At 40.1% G+C, this 20,202-nt stretch overlaps 1 pseudogene; it reads left to right on the top strand.

Annotated features, from left to right (window-relative positions):
- The window catches only part of LOC113915967, a 47,076-nt pseudogene extending 27,602 nt beyond the window's left edge, over positions 1–19,474 (top strand).
- Positions 19,475–20,202: the final 728 nt, after the last annotated feature.

Genomic DNA, 20,202 nt, shown 5'->3' with positions numbered 1-20,202 from the left:
CTCATTGATAGCGTTTTTAAGTGCTGCGAATTCAGCTTTCATTTCTGCCCTTAGAGACTCTATGTTGCCATTAATTGATTTCTCCATTCTAGCCATTGTCTTCACAATTGTTGGCCTGAATTCCATCTCCGACATCTTGGATATATCTGCATCCATTTGTAAATCTGCAGCATAAATCATAATCTCTGAGTTTTTTATTTTGGGGGTTCCTCCTCCTAGTCATTCTGTTGATGGGTGCTTGAGGGAATGTATAGAGTCCAAATTATTGACCAGAACCCAAGAAAGATGCACCTGTTTTCTTGGGACCTTAGGGTTGCTGGCCTCCTGTTTTCCCAGCCTGTCTTCTGGGGGAGGGGCCTGGCGCGCTGTTACTCAGGCAACCCTATTTGGGCGGAGTTGCCCTGCCCCGCTGTGGTGGGGGATGGGCTCAGCAGGAATCAGTTTTGGGGGCTTTTGTTCTCTGGTGGCTTTCCATGTCTCTTCTGCGAGTCAGAACAGAAGACACTGTTTCCAACCCTCTGCCTCAGAGCAGAGAGACCGCAGTCTGTTCAGTGAGCTCTCCAGGCCACACTGTCTTCATTTCTGTCTGTGCTGCTATAAACTGCAGCATCCTGGGTTGTGTACCCCTCTGCAGCACCCCCACAGTCCTGCCTCCAGGTCGGGGCACATATCTGCCCTTTGTGCTTCTAAAACCGCCAGCCGCTCCCAGTTCGCCCACGCAACCCTGCTGCTCAGGGTTTCCGCCCCGGGGGCTGCCCGAAAGTCCTTTCCCCCCCGCGGCTACCAGTCTTCGAGTCTGTGCCCCGCCCCCAGCTCACGAGGCTGTCGCTCACTGGTGGTGTAGGATCCCCACGGACAGGCACCCTCCCACTGCCATTTATCCTCCGATATCTGCCCATGGAATCAGGGCTCCCCACTTCGTACCTCAAAACCAACTGCCTGTGATATTCTGCTTGTAGAGATCCAGATCCTCTTACATCTCAGGGTGGTTTCGTGGGTGCTCAGAGGGGTCTGGTAGATATCAAGCTCAATTCCAGGGACCAGTTGAAATAGGGTCCCCTACTCCTCCACCATCTTTCCTTCTCTCCTCCATGAAAGTAGTTTTAAAAAGCAAGCCAGATCTAAGCTTTAATCTGATGAAATGTCAAACAAGTATATCTAAATCCTAAAATTTGTACGGATTCAGAAAAGACCCTGAATCGCCAAGGAAATGTTGAAAAAGAAAAACAAAGCTGGAGGCATCACGTTGCCCGATTTCAAGCTATGTTACAAAGCCGTGATCACCAACACAGCATGGTACTGGCACAAAAACAGACATATAGACCAATGGAACAGAACAGATAGCCCAGAAATGGACCCTCAACTCTATGGTCAAATAATCTTCGACAAATCAGGAAAAAATACGCAATGGAAAAAAAGACAGTCTCTTCAGTAAATGGTGCTGGGAAAATTGGGCAACTATATACAGAAGAATGAAACTCAACCATTCTCTAACACCATTCACAAAGATAAACTCAAAGTGGATGAAAGACCTCAATGTGAGACAGGAATCCATCAATACCCTAGAGGAGAACATAGGCAGTAACCTCTTTGACATCGGCCACGGCAACTTCTTTCAAGTTACATCTCCAAAGGCTAGTGAAACAAAAGCAAAAATGAACTTTTGGGACTTCCTCAAGATAAAAAGCTTCTGCACAGCAAAGGAAACAGTCAACAAAACAAAGAGGCAACCCACGGAATGGGAGAACATATTTGCAAATGACACTACAGATAAAGGGCTGGTATACAAGATCTATAAAGAACTTCTCAAACTCAACACCCAAAAAACAAATAATCAAGTCAAAAAGTGGGCAGAAGATATGAACAGACACTTCTCCAAAGAAGACATACAAATGGCTAACAGACACATGCAAAAATGTTCATCATCATTAGCCATCAGGGAAATTCAAATCAAAACCACATTGAGATACCACCTTACACCAGTTAGAATGGCAGAAATGGACAGGGAAAGAAACAACAAATGTTGGAGAGGTTGTGGAGAAAGGGGAACCCTCTTACAGTGTTGGTGGGAATGCAAGTTGGTACAGCCACTTTGGAAAACAGTGTGGAGGTTCCTTAAAAAATTAAAAATAGAGCTACCCTATGACCCAGCAATTGCACTACCAGATATTTACCCCAAAGCCACAGATGTAGTGAAAAGAAGGGCCATATGCACCCCAATGTTCATAGTGGCAATGTCTGCAATAGCCAAACTGTGGAAAAAGCTGAGATGCCCTTCAACAGATGAATGGATAAAGAAGATGTGGTCCATATATACAATGGAATATTACTCAGCCATCAGAAAGGATGAATACCCAACTTTTACATCAACATGGATGGGACTGGAGGAGATTATGCTAAGTGAAATAAGTCAAGCAGAGGAAGTCAATTATCATATGGTTTCACTTATTTATGGAACATAAGGAATAGCATGGAGGACATTAGGAGAAGGAAGGGAAAAATGAAGGGGCGGGGAATCAGAGGGAGAGATGAACCATGAGAGACTATGGACTCTGAGAAACAAACTAAGGGTTTGGGAGACTATGGACTCTGAGAAACAAACTGAGGGTTTTAGAGGGGAGGAGGTGGGGGGATGGGTTAGCCCAGTGATGAGTATTAAGGAGGGCACATATTGCATGGAGCACTGGGTGTTATACAAAAACAATGAATCATGGAACACTACATCAAAAACTAATGATGTACTGTATGGTGACTAACATACCATAATAAAATAAAATAAAATTTAAAAAGATAAAATAAATCAAAGAAAAGAAGAGAAACCAATGATTTTAAAATTATTTAAAACTAGAAATGAGATTATTGTTAAAAGAGGCCTTAGACAAATGAACTTTAGCAATAAAGATTTCAAATGAGACATTTTAAATAAGTTATTCCCTCGAATGGGCAGCCCAATCTGAACTGTGAAAGCTTCTAGCACGTAATTTCAAAGGTCACCTTTCCTCCCAGGAAAGTAATGCTGTGCCTCTGTACTTGTGGAAGCAGGCTTCTGGACAGCGCTTGCATAGGCTGCTAAGCTGTCAATTATTTGTCAAGTTTTCCAGTTTGTGATTTCTCCAAAGCTCTTTGCTTCACACCCACTTTGAGCCAAGTCCTTATGTCCTTGCTCATTAGCAGTAACAGTGTACATTCAGAAAGAGAAGGATGACCCTCAAGCCAAGCTCTGTAGGTGTAATTTGTAGAACCAGTAAAATAGGTAATGGGGTGAACAAATGAATATACAGTTTTCAACTAGGCTCTAAGAATCAAGTGTGGATTTGAGTTTTTCCCTAACTTGGTAACACTGTGGAACATCTTGCTCACCTTAAATTGGTCACTTTTTTTTTTAATTTTACTTAGTTAACATATGGTATAATATTGGTTTCTGGAGTAGAATTCAATGATTCATCACTTATATACAACACCCAGTGCTCATCACAACACCCATCTAGCCCATCCCCCCACCCACTTCCCTCTATCAACCCTCAGTTTGTTTGTTCTCTATAGTTAAGAGTCTCTTATGGTTTTTTTCTTTCTCTTCCTTTCCCAAACCCCTTCCCATATGTTCTGTTTTCTTTCTTAAATTCCACATATGAGTGAGATCATATGTTATCTTTCTCTTAGTTCAGTTAGTCTTTCTCTAACTAGTCTTTCTCTTATTTCACTTAGCATAATACACTCTAGTTCCATCCACGTCATTGCAAATGGCAAGATTTCATTCTTTTTGATGGCTGAGTAATATTCCATTGTGTATATATCACATCTTCTTTATCATCATTTGATGGACATTTGGGCTTTCTCCATAGTTTGGCTATTGTTGATAATGCTGCTATAAACATCAGAGTGCATGTACCCCTTCAAAAAAAATATCTGTGTTTTTGTATACTTTGTGTAAATACCTACTGCTGGAATTGTTCTAATTTTACCTTTTTGAGGACCTCCACACTGTTCTCCAGAGTGGCTGCACCAGTTTGCATTCCCACCAATAGTGTAAGAGGGTTCCTTTTCTCTGCATCCTTGACAACACCTGTCGTTTCTTGTGTTGTTAATTTTAGCCATTCTGACAGGTGTGAGCTGATATCTCATTGTGGTTTTGATTTATATTTCCCTGATGATGAGTGATGTTGAGCATCTTTTCATGTGTCTGTTAGCCATATGGATGTCTTCCTTGAAAAAGTGTCTATTCATGTCTTCTGCCCATTTCTTAACTGGATTAATTGTTTTTTGGGCATTGAGTTTGATAATTTTTTTATAGATTTTGGATACTAACCCTTTATCCAGTATGTCATTTGCAACATTGGGGAGTATTTTGCTCACCTTAAATTGGTCAGCTTTTATATTTCAAATGTCTAGGCTCACTACTGCTTTGTCTTTTCAGATAGTCAGGAAGCACATGTTTCGTCTATTGCCCTAAGTAACTTTTCAAAGGCAACTCGTTGAAAAGGATTTGCAGCTAGAACAAAGGTGACAAGTTGACCTTTGCTGGCTGCAAAGACCTTTGTCATAGTAATCTGCTGCCTTCTGGTCTGTAAGAGAATGATTCTTTTAGCTTTCATTTTATTGTTTCCAATATCAGGTCTGGGTCATTATAAATATTATTCTGCAAGTCTGCAAAGAACCAGGGTTTGAGTGATGATGCCCTTGAAATGGCCCAGACTTTAATTTCAGCTGGAAAAGTCAGGCAAATGTTTTCTCCTGTTGCTGTATCTTTTGGAGGAAATGTTTACCACACTATTGATAAATTAACCAATAAAACAGAGTTTCAGATAAAGATGTTAATCTTTATATATTTCCTAGCTATTTAAGTTTCTGATGGAATTTGCCTCAAAAGAGACCATGAGTTCTCACTATAAATATTCCCCCAAGTTTTCCCTAAAAGACTGTGGCCATTTACTACAATGTCTATACAATGAAAAAAGTAAATACCCAAATCTTTCAAAAATTACTAAACACTGGCTCTGAACTGACACTAATTTCTAAGAAACCAACAATATCACTGTGAGCTATATGTGGGGCTTATAGTGCTTATGTGATAGATGGAGTCTTACATGAATTTCAAATTACAGTGGCCCCATCTTGTCCATGGACCTACCTTGCAGTTATTCCTCAATTTCCGAATGTATAATTGGAATAGACACATTTGGCAAATGGAAGTATCTCTATGGGTGAAAGTTATTGGCACTTCCCCTCCCTACCAAGATAGTAACCCTGGGGGAATTTCAGAGATTAAGGGCCCCATCAAAGTCTGGAAAGAAGCGATGGGGTATCTATCACATACCCACTTAACTCACCAATGTGGTCTGTGCAGAAATCAGATAGATTTTGGAGAATGACTGTGGATTATCACAGTCTTAATCAAGTAGTGACTATAAATGTAGCTGCTGACCTAGATGCGGTATCTTTACTAAAGCAAATAGTCTGTCACATGGCATGTAACTAACGCCTTTCTTTCCATAGTAATTTGCCAAGACCATCAGAAATGGTTTTACTTCAAAGGGAAGACAGTATACCTTCACAGTCTTGCTTCAGGGAAACTGTATATTTCCTAGCTATTTAACTTTGTGATGAAATTTGCCTTAAAAGAGACCATAACTGCTCACTATAAATTCCTCCAAATCTTCCCCAAAGGATGTATAGCTATTTGCTGGAGTGTCTGCACACTGGAAAAAAGGAAATACCCAATAAATTTTCTTGCTCTCTGCCATAATATAATATGCAGAGATCTTGTTTGTCTTGATGTTCCACTAACTTCACACTACACTGACAAGATTATGCCGATGGGATCTAACGAGCAGGAAGGAGCAAATACTTAATGTCTTAGTAAGACATATGGGCAATAAACCCCCCAAAATTTCAGAACCCCCACACCACCACCTCAGTGAAGTTTTTATGGGTTCAACAGTCTGGAACAAGTTGAGATATTTCCTCCAAGGTTAAAAATAAGTTCTTGCACTTCACACCAACTACCACCAAATTAAAGGCATAGTGATTGAGAGGCCTTTTTTTAATTTTGGAAGCAATATATACCACATTTCAGTGTGCTACTTTAACTCCTTTAGAGAGCCACACACAAGTCTACCAATTTCAAGTGGGGCCCAGAACAAGAAAAGGCACTGCAGTAAGTTCAAGTTGCAGTACAAGCCTCTCTACCACTTGACCTTTACTATCCAGCAAAGCAAATTCAATGACAGTTGAAATCTCTGAGGCAAATAGGGATGTTGGTTAGAACCTCTGGCAAGTACCAATAGGGGCCTCACAATGCAGGCCACTAGGATGGAAAAAATGTATGCCCTTTTCTGTAGATAACTATTATTCTTTTGAGAAACATCTTTTGGGTTTCTACTGCGCCCTGATAGAGACTGAACTCCTAACCATGGGACAGCAGGTGATCATGAGGCCTGAACTTCCCATGATGAACTGAGTGCTTTCTAGCCATAGGTGAAGCATGTGCAATAGCAATCTACCTATCATAAAACAAAAATGAAGCAGGTTTGGAAGGTATAAAAAAGTTGTGCTGGGAAAGGCAGTTTCCTGGGCACAGTCTTTTGACCCCAACTTAGCCAAGTTAGAATGGGCCTTGGGGTCTTGAACATGTCTTTCTCAAGAGATAAAGAGTTCATGCAGCCTGTGCTGGGCTTATTGCCTTATGTGGTATTACCTTTTCCTGTTTTTGGCTCTATGTCTGCTCCTTTGTTCTCCTTAAGTGTGTGCATCAATAACCCAAAGGCATAGCCCTAGCTTTCAGTATTTCAGACTCCATGGTAGTGGGGGAGAAGTCCTTCTGCCAAGGCATGACAGAGGTGCATATAAGTCAATTGCCCTGCATTGGCTGCCACGGGCAGCCTCTAGTCATGAGAGACCAAAGCACACTACTAGAATTGATCTTGCTCTGTCTTCTCTATGAAAAGCACTGTTCTATCCAGTGCATGACAGTGTTCTGTCTTCCTTGGTGACTCCAATCCTAAGACAGTGGGGTAGAACTGTTTGAGTTCCATTTCTGGTGGCTAGCATTTGTGATCTTTGCTATCATCCATGTAGTTGGAGTCCTCCCCAGGCATTGGTTAGCAGTGTCATATTCTACTCGACAAGCTGTATTAACAAGTCACTCAGACCTCTTTAACACAACTCCAGTTGCATTGCCTCCTCTCTCTCAACCCTTGGATTCCTATGACACCAGTGACTGAGAAAGATATTTGTGTTCCACAAGAATCCCCATATTTATCCACTGCAGAGAAGCTCTTAGTAATCAGATGGCAAAATGATGCCAGTTATTCTCTTTCCCCAGTTACCCCAGGGCTTTCTCAATGGGACCATGAACAAAGTGACTATGAAGGCTATGCCTATGCTCAACAACATGGACTTTCCCTAGAAATGACGAGGCTAAGTGTGATTAATTCTGTCAATAGTTGTGATTAGCACTGACCCCAAGTTAAGGCACCATTTTCCAGGAGTACAGACCACTACCAGGTGGCAGGTTGATTACAATGCATCCAACATGGATGGAGCATAAATTCATCATCACTGCAATAGACACTTATTCTGAATATGGATTTGCCTGCCCTGCTGAAGGGGGAAGGTGGCAGTGGAGAATCACCATCCATAAACCCACAAAGTATGTCATACATAGTCATAGCATTCTTCATATTGTTGCTTCTGACCAATGAACTTATTCCACAGCAAAGTGCAGCAATGGGCTTATACCCATAAAATAAACTGGCTAGTTGAAAAGTGGAGTAATTTACTGAAGACTCATTTATGACACTAGTTAGGACCCTACACATGGGAGTGGCTCCTCTTATTATTATAGCTAATAAATCACTCCCAGAATTGTTGCTTCCTGTCCTGGCAACTTGAGCTCTGCTAATTTGGAGGTCTTAGTTCACAAGGGGGCAAGGCTACACGCAGAGGGCACAATGGTTCCATTGAACTAGAAAATGAGATTGGCCATTTTAGGTCTATGCCACTAAACCAACAAGCAGGGGGGAAAAAAAGACTACTCTTCTGGCTGGAGTAATTGATTCCAATTAGCAAGGGAAAATTAGGCTGCTGCTACAAATGAGGGCAAAAAGAACTATTTCTGGAACACAGGAGATTCTTTGCAGTGATCTCTCCACATTTCCAAGAACAATAGTAAAGCTTAATGTAAAACTATAGCAACCAAACAAAATGCAGGATAATTGAGGAGTCAGAGCCTTCAGGAAGGTTTGGGTTACTCCACCAGATAACCCCAACCAGCTGAGGTTCTAGCAGGAAGGAAGAGGAAATAAAATAATGCCACTGGTATCAATTACAGCCTTATGACCATTTAGAGAAACAAGATCTAGAGTAGCTTTGCATATTTTCTCTTTGCTTGCCATATGTATGTGTATATTTATATATGCTAACAATTTTCTTCTTCTATCTCCTTCTCATCTTTATTTTATATACAAGTTGTTGGAAGTTAACTTTACAATTTCATTTGTGAGAAACAAAATATTCTGTGGGTCTTTGACAGAATCTGATGAGTAATGAATATAGCCAGTGATAGATACAATGACTGCTGGGACTGTGTGTCCTCTCATTTTGGGAAAAGGATAAGATCTTCCTCACTTGTAAGGATTTATTCATTGTTGTACAGAAGTTCAAATATTTATAGCAGAGTGTATATGGAAGCGGAGTAACCAAAGGACTGTACTGTAGCAATTATCAATGTACTGCCCCTGAGAAGCAGATAGACCCATTATTACCTCCTCTATGGTATTGAGATCTGTAAATATTTCTCTTTTGCCAGCTGGCATGATAGGTTTAATCACTTGATGGTACTGGAGAAGGAAGGGATTCCTATTCTAGTCAGGTGTGCTCCTCTCATGAAGGTCCTACAGCATACATGGTCTCACTAGCATCTGCTCCTATGGCATAAGCAGCTTCTCCAGCACCAGTTCCTATGGCATACAGCATCTGGCAGTCCCCAGTGGCCAAAAGCTTTCCCCAGCACCCCTTCAGGCAGCTTCACAGTGGCAACACATATGTCTATGAATGGCTTTCCCCAGCCTCCCCTTGGGTCACCTTGAGGTGAGTTCCAAGGTATGGTACCTTCTTATGGATGCTTTCCTGAACCTCAGAGGGCAGATTTCCAGCGATTCTGCCAGCACAGCACAGCAGAGCACCTAAGTTCTTAGAGACAGAGAAAGTGGTAGGGAGGGAGGGGCAGAGGGAGAGAGAGAATCTTAAGCAGGCTCCATGCTCAGCATGGAGCCAAACACGGGGCTCACTCTCACAACCCTAAGATCATGACTTGAGCTGAAATCAACAGTCGGTCACTTGACCAACAGCCACCCAGGCGCCCCTGAATGATATATGGTTTTGATCCCTGTCTACTGTAAATATTCATATTAAATTTTAAATAATGGGAAGCAGATATCTCAAAATATAACTGCAAGCATTTTTGTTGCCCTCATCATCTAATTGATGTTCACATCTTTTTTTTTTTTTAAGATTTTATTTATTTATTTGACAGAGAGAGACACAGCGAGAGAGGGAACACAAGCAGGGGGAGTGGGAGAGAGAGAAGCAGGCTTCCCGCAGAGCAGGGAGCCAGATGCGGGGCTTGATCCCAGGACACTGAGATTATGACCTGAGCCGAAGGCAGAAGCTTAACCACTGAGCCACCAGATGCCCGCACATCTTTATCAGCTCTGTACACACCTTGAAAAGGGAATGAGGATTTCTTGAGCCTCTAGAAAGAGACAGGCACTCAATCCTCACAGAAAACCTACTACTGATCCCATTTTATAGATGAGAACACTAGATAGGGAGCTAAACCATTTGATCAACATCAAGTAGCAATAAGGAGCCAAGCTAGAATCTGAATCTTGGTCTTCATGGTTCTAAAGTCCAAAGAACTCTAGCACCATGAAAACCAAATGAGAACAGAAGAAAAATAATCCAAAAATAATACCCTGACTCTAAAAATGAGATCCACTTCAATTCAACTGTTCCACATTTGTCATTTGTACTAAAGTAACCTTTTAAGATGGCATCAAACCTTTTGTCCCAGAAATTCTGCTTTAAGGAATCCATGTAGGAGAAGTCAATAAGGTGCGGTCAAATGTTTGTGCACCAAAAATGTGGGCAAACCCCACATGTCTATATATAGGTTGAACAAGTTATGGCCCAGACCCAAAATCAAATATTATGTAGTCACCAAAAATAAACTTTTCTAGAAGTTTAAATGAAATGGAAAATGAAGAAAATCATGATATGAAACACCGTACAATGTAAAACTAATTATGTAAACATACAAACACACATTATTTTTTAAAAAATAAAAGACCAGAAGATCTACACAGATGAGCCTAATGGGAATGCAAAGAATTTTTTTCTGTACAGTTGTCTGTTTTCTAAAATATCTATAGTAAGCATTGTTATATTTATAATAATAAATGTAAGCTATTTGTAATAAAGCACTTTTCAAACTTTCTAAATAGGCAAATATTTGATTATTTCTAAATAGGCAAATATTTGATAGTCTATGGGAAATAATTCTAGAGATGTACAGTTGTATTTATAAGGAATATTTGCAAGACCTACATTCTAATGTTACTTCAATTAACAGTCAAAATTTATACTTTCATATGCAAAGCATATATAAATTCAATCATAGCCCTCCTAATCAATTTATATATATGGATAACACCCTAGAAAATCTGATCTTAACCAATGACACAGAATTCTTATTTCAACTTCTGAGAACTATCAGGTTAAGCTCCAAGTCTCTCTTCAGTTCATTTCCTTGAGTTGAATTTTTGTTATAAAGACAAACCCAGAAACTACTAGTCCTCTATGCCTGAATGCAGCCCTTCTTCCTGTTTCCCCTGATAATGGCATTCAGCTAAGGACAATAGATTATTATAATTTAAACCACACACTTATTTTAATTACTTTCCACATTTTCCATTTGCCATCTTGTCAGAACAATGTATGAATCACAGTGAACAATTAGTGCACAACAAGAAAAGATGTGCAAAGCTAAATGAAAGCCTAGTTCAGTTAGTTGCTCAGGCCAATGTTGTGATGATTCTGACAGTCCCATTTCCTTAAGACGGAAGCCACCAAATTACATTTCACTTGCTCTTCGTGAGAGAGATCTACTGATTCAACTACCAAGACCTACCTCTCACTTTCCCCAGGTTCTTAAGAAACCACACAAAGCAAAGCCATGTACTAAGAAAACTTCTTCAGGACTAACCTAGGACTTACTTTCACATCTTCACATTGCCCATTGCAGCCCCTGCACAAAGCTGGTATGCATAAATGCTGAGCAGATTAATCTACATGGCATACTCATTTGGTGAGGGAGAAAAGCTATTTGCAGCAGTCTCGGGTTTCTTCCTTGTTCTCAACAATAAAAGATAAATGTGTTTATTTCTAGTGGGAATATGCTATTGCCAAATTGACTGGTGGTTTAGTTGTAAGAAAAGAAAGGCTTTGTTGCTTAGGTTTTCCCAACTGACGTAACTTCTATTTTTGTCAAGCAACAGAACCACTGGGGTTTTTCTGGTGGTTTTCTCTTATTTGATTCAGGAACCACGAGCAAAAGAATTTTTACTCTGTTAACATTTGGGATTCTAAATAAGACCTGGCTATGAGTAAATAATAACCCAAAATGGCAACTGAAGGGCAATAAAACCCTTGCTCCTGAAACCTTATTTATAATCTTTCCAGATTCCAGAAAATTACCCCACTGTTTATTGCTTTGGATTCAATCCCTGAGAGCATCTGATAAAAAGGCCAAGAGTATAATCTGAAATAAATAACAATATATTGGGGTGAAATTTCTTTATAGTTTTGTTCTTATAAACTTTTAAATTAATTCTGAGTGTGTTTTGGAAATATACATGCTGGTTAAGCTTGGATTTGTCACTAGGAAGTGATATGGCCCCTATGACAGAAAGCTGTTTGTGTTCTGAACCACGTTTATGAGTTTTGAGCTTCAGTGAAGTGGTTAATGAGTACATTTAACCACTGTACTTAAATTATCTGAAAATTTCAACTAGCACCTGGCAAGATGGAAGGCAGAAGGAAATCTTTCTCAGTTGCTAAAAGAGATTATAAAGTTATCCCACTGATTGGGAAAACGAGTACCTGGGGAAGACAGAGATGAAGGAGCCACCAACCCTATGTCACCTTTCCTTTTGGCTTCTGTTGAAAGTGGAAAGGAAACTCTAAAGGGAACTAGGTTAGAATTACGAGATAATGGCTTCAGCAGCAGGCTGTATAAAAATACAGTTAATGAAATGATTCACTAATTTGAAATAGTCATAGGTACTACAACATGTAATTTCAAGAAATTTTGGAGCCACACTGGTCTACCACAGCCAAGAACAGCACCCAACTCTGCACCAACAGTAGATTCAAGGAGTGGCTGTAACATCATTCTTAGGTCATTTTTCCAGATACCACTCTGTAGCACTCTCCAGATATCTGCCTACCAAAATGAAGAATTTCTGACCACCTACTTCACCATAGTAATACCACTTCCTGGCCTTACACTTCACAGACTTTTGCTGATTTCCATATCCAAGTTGACTAGAACATGAAGCATATAGAATTAAACCTTTATGAAATACTGAAAAGGCAACTTTAACAAAATGATAGAGAGATAGACGTAGAGATAGAGATAGAGAACAATAAGAAGGCTGGAGCGTGAAGAAAGAGAAAAGAGAGGGAAGGGGTTATGGCCTTCTAGGAATTTTCATCATATCATTAAGGTCCAACTCAACTGCTCCCATCTTTTGAAGACTTCCCAAATGTACCTCCCCACCACCACAATTAATTGGTTCCATGTTTCCGTAGCATTTTGACTATGATTCCTAACAGCAATTTTGCTCTATATTGAGGTCAGCAGACTTTCAAAAAAGGGCTGGGTAGTTTCTGTTCCAACCATTAAACTCTTCCATTTTACCATGAAAACAACCACAGACAATATATAAATCAATGGGAATGACTGTGTTCCAATAATTTTATTTCCAAAAACAGGTGGCAGGATGGATTTGGTTCATGGACCATAATTTGCCAACCCATGTTTGATATCACATTTATTTATGTATTATCTCCCACTCACCCTGCATATTCTTTGACAGCATATCACATTCATATTGAATCCTCTGTGATTCACATACAGTAAGTGCTATGGACTGAATGTTGTATCCCCCCAAAAAAAATCCTATGTTGAAGGCTAGTCCTCAATGTGATGGTATTAGGACATGGGGCTTTTAGAAGGTGATTAGGTCATGAGGGTAAAGCCTTCATGAATGAGATTAGCCCCTTATAAGAAAGACCCCAGAGAACTACCTCTTTCCTCTTTCACCCTGTGAAGACACAACAAGAAGACAGCCATCTATGAACCAGGAAGACAGCTCTCACCAGATACCAAATATGCCAGAGCCATAACTTCTTAGAACTGTGGCAAGTAAGCTTCAGTTGTTTATAAGCCACCCAGTCTGTGGTACTTTTGTTATACGTAGCCCAAATAAACTAAGACAGTAAGGGGTAAATAAGTGTTTTCAGAATATATAAACTGACAGAAGCTATCAGAAAAAGCATTGTCTCTTGCCTTTCTGAAGTCTGGGTCAACTATGACTACCAGACTTCTCTTATCTACAGCTAGGAGCAAAATAATTCCTCGGCAATTATAAGCATCGATTAAAAAATTCACAGGGAAGTTCTTCTATGACCCTGAATATAACACAACCACTTTTAAAAAGCCAGAGGTGTTGTTATAACACGACCTCCCATCTCCAGCCCCTCAAAACTTTTATCACTGTCCACTCTTCCTTTCGATGTCCAAAGAGCATTCTTCATGACACAAAAAAAGGAAAAAACAAAATATGGATTGAGAAGATCAAGTCTTTTGCTGAACAATCAACATTATGCTAACCATCTTTTAAATTGTTTTCCCTATCACAAGGACATTTTTATCTATTTTCTTCCACTACTGCATGCTTAGGTAAGCAAAATAAAACTGTACTAGAAACTTATTTAAAATACTGTAGAATGATGTTTTAAATACAGTTTCAATAAACTTTAGGAGTCAATACTATAAAGACTTGAAATATAGTGACTCATTAAAAAAACACTCCCACTTAGAACCTTCTCTAGTGGCCAATCACAACTTTGGGCTGCTTTAATTTATGACATTGGCCACTGTGGCCCAGCCATTTAATCTTATAATCAACATCAATCATCAATTTTTATTACAACATTTTGCAGGCTGAGCAAAAGATATTTCTCCTGAGGACAAATTAGGCACCCCAAAGTGACTCTTGCAAATAAATACTATTGGCCATAACTTGCTGTGCTACAGTTCACTCACAGCAATTCATTCTATAAATGCCACAAAAGCCAAAAGCAAGTGTATAATTAAAAAAAAAAAATGTCCAAAGAGATTCATATAATATAATGGCTATCCAGTGATGAATAAAGATTTTTAGTGGTTCAATGACAACATGTACCTTCACTTATGCCTCCAAGGGTTGTCATCCAAAAGATATTAAGTGTGTCCAAATATCCTTCAAGACACGTCATAATTCACCATTAAAATGATGCAAGGCCCTATTAGGTTGACAGGCCAGACTTCCCCATTGGTTCAAGGTGCTCATCTCTGAGCTTGCACTCAATAGTGAAAAAGTAATGGCCAAACAAAAGACACTATGCAGAATGGCTAATTGCCAGATATACCACCAATATATCAGCTGGACCCCATTAATAAGTAATGGTGCTCAATTTTCTGTTAATTCAGATACTCCCTGCAAACCCAGGGAGCTCTTTAAAAGTAACTGCTGTAATAATTCCCCTTTATGTAAGTCAAATAAAATTATCATTTAATCCTAGAGTTGTATCCTGTAGAAATAATCATTATGATAAATTATTTAAGTATTTCTCAGCACAGATTCTAGGAAACCAGAGTCCTGGGTTCACTATTCCAGTCTGACTATCAATACGCATGCAGCTTGTTGTCTCTGAGTTCCCTTGTTGCTGTTGGTAAAACAGGAAAGCCCAAAATATTACATAAATAATACATAAATCTAAATTTAATCACTATTGACTATAATAACAAAATAGTTTGTTTCCTCTGACGGTCTCTACGTGCTTACTTGATTCTCCAGATTTTACCATGTTTGGCACAAGAGGGATATAGAAAAGTGTTTTTAAACAAGAAGGATATAGAGAAGAGCTCGACAGGGAATCCAAGGGTTTTCTGTTAATTGCTGTGAAGTGGAAGTGGATCCTTTAATCTTGCAGTTCTTCCTCCAAAAAAGCACTCATGTATTTTGTTTTTTTTTTTTTCCTACCAGGCAGAAGAAATGATGAAATACTGTCTCTCCCTGGAGACTAACATGTCCAGAACCAATCTAAGCAATTGCTATGACATCGGTCAAAAATACAGTAAAAAAAATGCTTGTGTTTCTATAGCATCTTCCCCCTGGCCCCACATTATTAGGAATTTATCTCCAGCAAAGGATTTCAATGTCAACATTTGAAAACATCCTAACTTTCTTCCCAGGCTTGCCGCGAGGAACAAATGAGATGACATATGCAACAGCACTCTTGTAGAACAGTAAAATGTCATACGCATGCTGGACATGTGTAGGATATTATTATTAATACAGTTTGGGAATAATAATAATATGCACTTAAACTTTGCATAAAAATAGCCCTCCATGGTCTATTAATCCAAGCCCTGTCTGCAGCCTGGTATTTATATGTGCAGCATATCCTCTGAGAGCTATTCTAGACTGAATGCATACATTTAAAAAATATAATCACTCCCAAATTATAAATTATGAATTATTTTTCAGAAGACTACAGTGCCTATTACGATGGGTAAACATATTTAAAGAACATTATAAGCTTTTCAAAAACTGTATTAAGAAATGTCACACGGTGATTGCTTTGTTGGTCTTCAAAAGACTGAGGTGATTATATATATATATATATATATATATGTAGGCTGCACTATCAGAGCCTTCTTCTTTGCAAGTTGCCCAAAGGTCATCTCCCAAACTCTTTATTGTCCTGGATCTTGTAAGATGACTCCATCTTCCCCTACCAATATGAACCATATAGATAACTCAATTAATAAAGTCAGTGCTGGGGTGCCTGGGTGGCTCAGTTGTTAAGCGTCTGCCCTCGGCTCAGGTCATGATCCCAGCGTCCTGGGATCAAGCCCCCGATCGGGCTCCCTGCTCAGCGGGAAGCCTGCTTCTCCCTCTCCCACTCCCCCTGCTTGTGTTCCCTCTCTCGCTGTCTCCCTCTCTTTCAAATAAATAAATAAAATCTTTAAGGGGTGCCTGGGTGGCTCAGATGGTTAAGCGTCAACCTTCAGTTCAGGTCATGATCCCAGAGTCCTGGGATCGAGTCCCACATCGGGCTCGCTGCTCAGCGGAGAGCCTGTTTCTCCCTCTCCTTCTGCCTGCCACTCTGCCTACTTGTGCTCTCTCTCTCTCTCTCTGTCAAATAAAATCTTTAAAAAAATAAAATAAAGTCAGTGCTTGGGAAGACACTGGGATCCAAACAATGTGAATTTCTGGCACCTAAACCACAAGAATTCCTGTTGGTTTTAGTGTTGCTTTCAGTACTCAGATATTTTTATATAAATACATAAAAATTTTCTCACTTTATCTTCAGTACTTGAAATCTATTTAAAAAAAGATCAGGACCTTTTGTTCAAATTAATAACTAGCTTATGATGTACATAAATTTGCTTAATTGAGTTCAAAAGGCTCAAAGTCTAAATATATAAGATAAAATAAATGAATTACTGCTACAACTCTAAAGTACATTTAAATTCAATGTTCAAGACATGAAGAATATTTTCCTACCATCTCTTAAACCAAGTTAACATTTTGGATTAGAGAAAATAAATATTCATATGACAGTTCCTATTGTGAGTTCTTATAGATGGAGGTTACCAACCAGGGATGAACTTAGATTTTTCCACAAAGCCAGGTGAAGAATGCAGGTCCTCAGCCTTGGGGCAGGAACACCATAAGGACATAGGTCATTATATGTGCCCAGCACATCCCATAACCACCAAGGCACCAGTTTCGCCCATCACCACACAAAATCCTAGGAAGACCTGACAGATTGTGAGAACTACACAGATGTTGCCAAGTCCCCCAATGATTTTGTTTCATGACTGTTGTATTATACATTATACATTTCCAACACTAAGCCAAGGAAACTCACTGGTGACACAGATATAAAGAGCTACAATTTGCATGATTTTTCCATCAGAAGCAGAGTTTCCCAAACAGTAGCAAATGTGCCATGATTTTAGATAATACGAATAAACGAACCTTCAAATGAAATTAGTAGTTAATATATTTATTTTCATTGACATTTAAAAAACAACTAGCAAACCAACTCCATATTTCTATTATTTAAGATGTGGCTATTCTTAAAATTTTATTTTTTTTTAAGATTTTATTTATTTGACAGAGAGAGATAGCGAGAGCAGGAACACAAGCAGGGGGAGTGGGAGAGGGAGAAGCAGGCTTCCAGCAGAGCAGGGAGCCCGATGTGGGACTCGATCCCAGGAACCTGGGATCATGACCTGAGCCGAAGGCAGACGCTTAATGACTGAGCCACCCAGGAGCCCAATTCTTAAAATTTTAAAATTCAAATTTAAATTGAGTCAATTTAAATTTTAAAATTTTAAGAATGTAATAGTAGGTGGATATGGTTTAAAAGATGATGGTGGTTTGCAAATTTCTGAATATTTAGAAGTGCCAAGGTCTATTTTGATACTAAAAATGTATTTGTTTTTAATATTTAATAGTTAAGGGGCGCCTCGGTGGCTCAGTCAGTTAAGCGACTGCCTTCGGCTCAGGTCATGATCCTGGAGTCCCGGGATTGAGTCCCATATCGGGCTCCCTGCTCAGCAGGGAGTCTGCTTCTCCCTCTGACCCTCTTCCCCCTCGTGCTCTCTATCTCTCATTCTCTCTCTCTCTCAAATAAGTAAATAAAAAATCTTTAAAAAATATTTAATAGTTAAGGATGCCAAAAGTTTAAATTGAGAAATTTACAGGTGTAAGTAGTCCTGGGAAATTTTCCCCCTTGGGGTCTCTTAATGGCATTGATAGGGTGAATGTGAGTAATAATCCTGATATTTGTGTGCTAAGCTGTGACTATAGACATTTACATATATATAAATACATAGAAATTACATACATTTCTGTATACGGAAACATTCAAGCTTAAAATTGTGGCCATGCACAATGCAGATAAAAATTTTTTTTAGTTTCAAATTTTAAAAAAATTTTAAAAGGTTCCTGATGCCCTGCTGGACTGAGTGACTAAGACCTGGGGCAGGTGCTCTGACCCTTCTCTAGGGCTCATCTGCAAAAGAGGGGCAATAATAATCCCCACTTCAACAGGTCATGGTCAGGTAGAAAGGAGTGATTTCTAAAAAGGCTTTTAAAATAAATATATATATGTGTGTATATATATATATATATATATATACACACATATACACAGCTAGGGAGGCAGCTCTGTCAAGGGTCTCAAACTGAAATGCCTCTTGAGGGTGAACCGATAATGAACAAAACTATACAAATGTGCGCCACGCTGACCTGGTGAGCAAACGCCTCAGCTAAGAGAGGCAGTCATTAGCCAGTACTAGCTGACTGTCATCAAATGAGACGTTTCATTTGTCATCAAATGAAACTGACTTTTCAGGAGAAGTTGGAAATCATTTTTATGTGAAATTTCCCGCTTACTAATTAGGAACTAATTCCCCCCAAAATGTTAAATCCTCTGCAAAGCCAAATAAAAAGTCTGTGGGCCACTCGCCATTCTAGAGCTGCCATTTTGCTAGCATTATTGTTCCAACCCAGGAGACAAGGGGAGAAAAAGAAAATCACAGTGGGAAAGCTCTTTTTTAGGCATTTTCTAATGTCACACCAAAACAAACAAAGATAACCAGCCTGTAAACTAAAGCTAACAACTCCCTTGCAGGAGTGTTCAGAAGACTGACCAAAATGCTAGTTTTCACAGTCCTCTGAGAAAGTTTACCAGTGTTTGTCTTTGGCCCTGATCCGTGTAGTACCATTACCTCCTGCCTATAGGTCCCCGGATTTTGAAGCAGGACGACAAACCGATGACACTGCAAACATGCCCCTCAGCCACCTGGCCTCCTAATGAAGAACAGATTTTCTGCATTTCCCAGCCTTCCCCTCAACCTCTGAGATTCGGGGCTCATTCGGGGCTCATTCAAGCCCGAAGCATGGCGCACTGGCCGCGCAAACGCAATCACCTTCAACGGTTATGCCTGTTCAGGCAAAGCTACATTTGGCCAGCTCAACTCTTGCTCTCCACATTTCACTGCAATTGGGGGTACTCTGGAATCCAACAGAGAAGCGTTTCTGAGAAGACCACACTCATTCCACACTGACCCCAACACCCCATCTGCTCTCCCAGGACCCCTTATTTGTGAATAGGAACTTAATTATCTGCCTTTCCATCCTGGAGGATACCTCCCAGAGCGACAGGCACACAGAAGCGCTACAGCCATGAACTTCCTCCTCCAACGCAACCGCAACTGCAGCCACCCGGTTGTGAGGTGCCAGTGTTCTCCCCCAGATCCTCGTGCGTCCTCGCGCCTGGGCGCGGAGCGTGAGCTCGGCGGGCTGCTGCCTCCTCACTCCCACAATGCCCCGCACCGGGCAGAGTCCGCGAGGGCTGCCGGGAGGACTGACTGTAGGCCCACTGGTTCCCACTGCGTGGGGGTGGGGGGGGAGGCCTTCTCTCAGAAACGGAAATGATTAGTTCCCCTAATCTTAGGTGTCTCAATAAGTAAGAGACGCAAAGGTTTTGTGCGCCTCTCTGCCCTCATGAGCCAGCAGAGCTGCTCAGAAGATCATGAGATTTCTGTGCACGGTTGTTAAAATCTAAGCAATGAAACTCAAAAGCATTTTCCCAAGTATTTGGAGGCCAGATTTGCCCCCAGCTCTGTAAGCCCTACTTAACCCAGGTTTGCAAAAAAAAAAAAAAAAACATATAATAAGATATCAGATACCCTTAGTTTACATTTCAGCTAGTAGGTGGTTCCTTACACACTGTATGCTAAGGATTTTTTTTTTCACTGCTGAAATTTTTTTTCAGCATATGTTCTAAACAATT

This window comes from Zalophus californianus, chromosome 1, assembly GCF_009762305.2.
Source record: "Zalophus californianus isolate mZalCal1 chromosome 1, mZalCal1.pri.v2, whole genome shotgun sequence".
NCBI classification, from domain to species: domain Eukaryota; kingdom Metazoa; phylum Chordata; class Mammalia; order Carnivora; family Otariidae; genus Zalophus; species Zalophus californianus.
The sequence above is the reverse complement of the archived record's forward strand: the minus strand, read 5'-3'. Positions and strand labels throughout refer to the sequence as shown.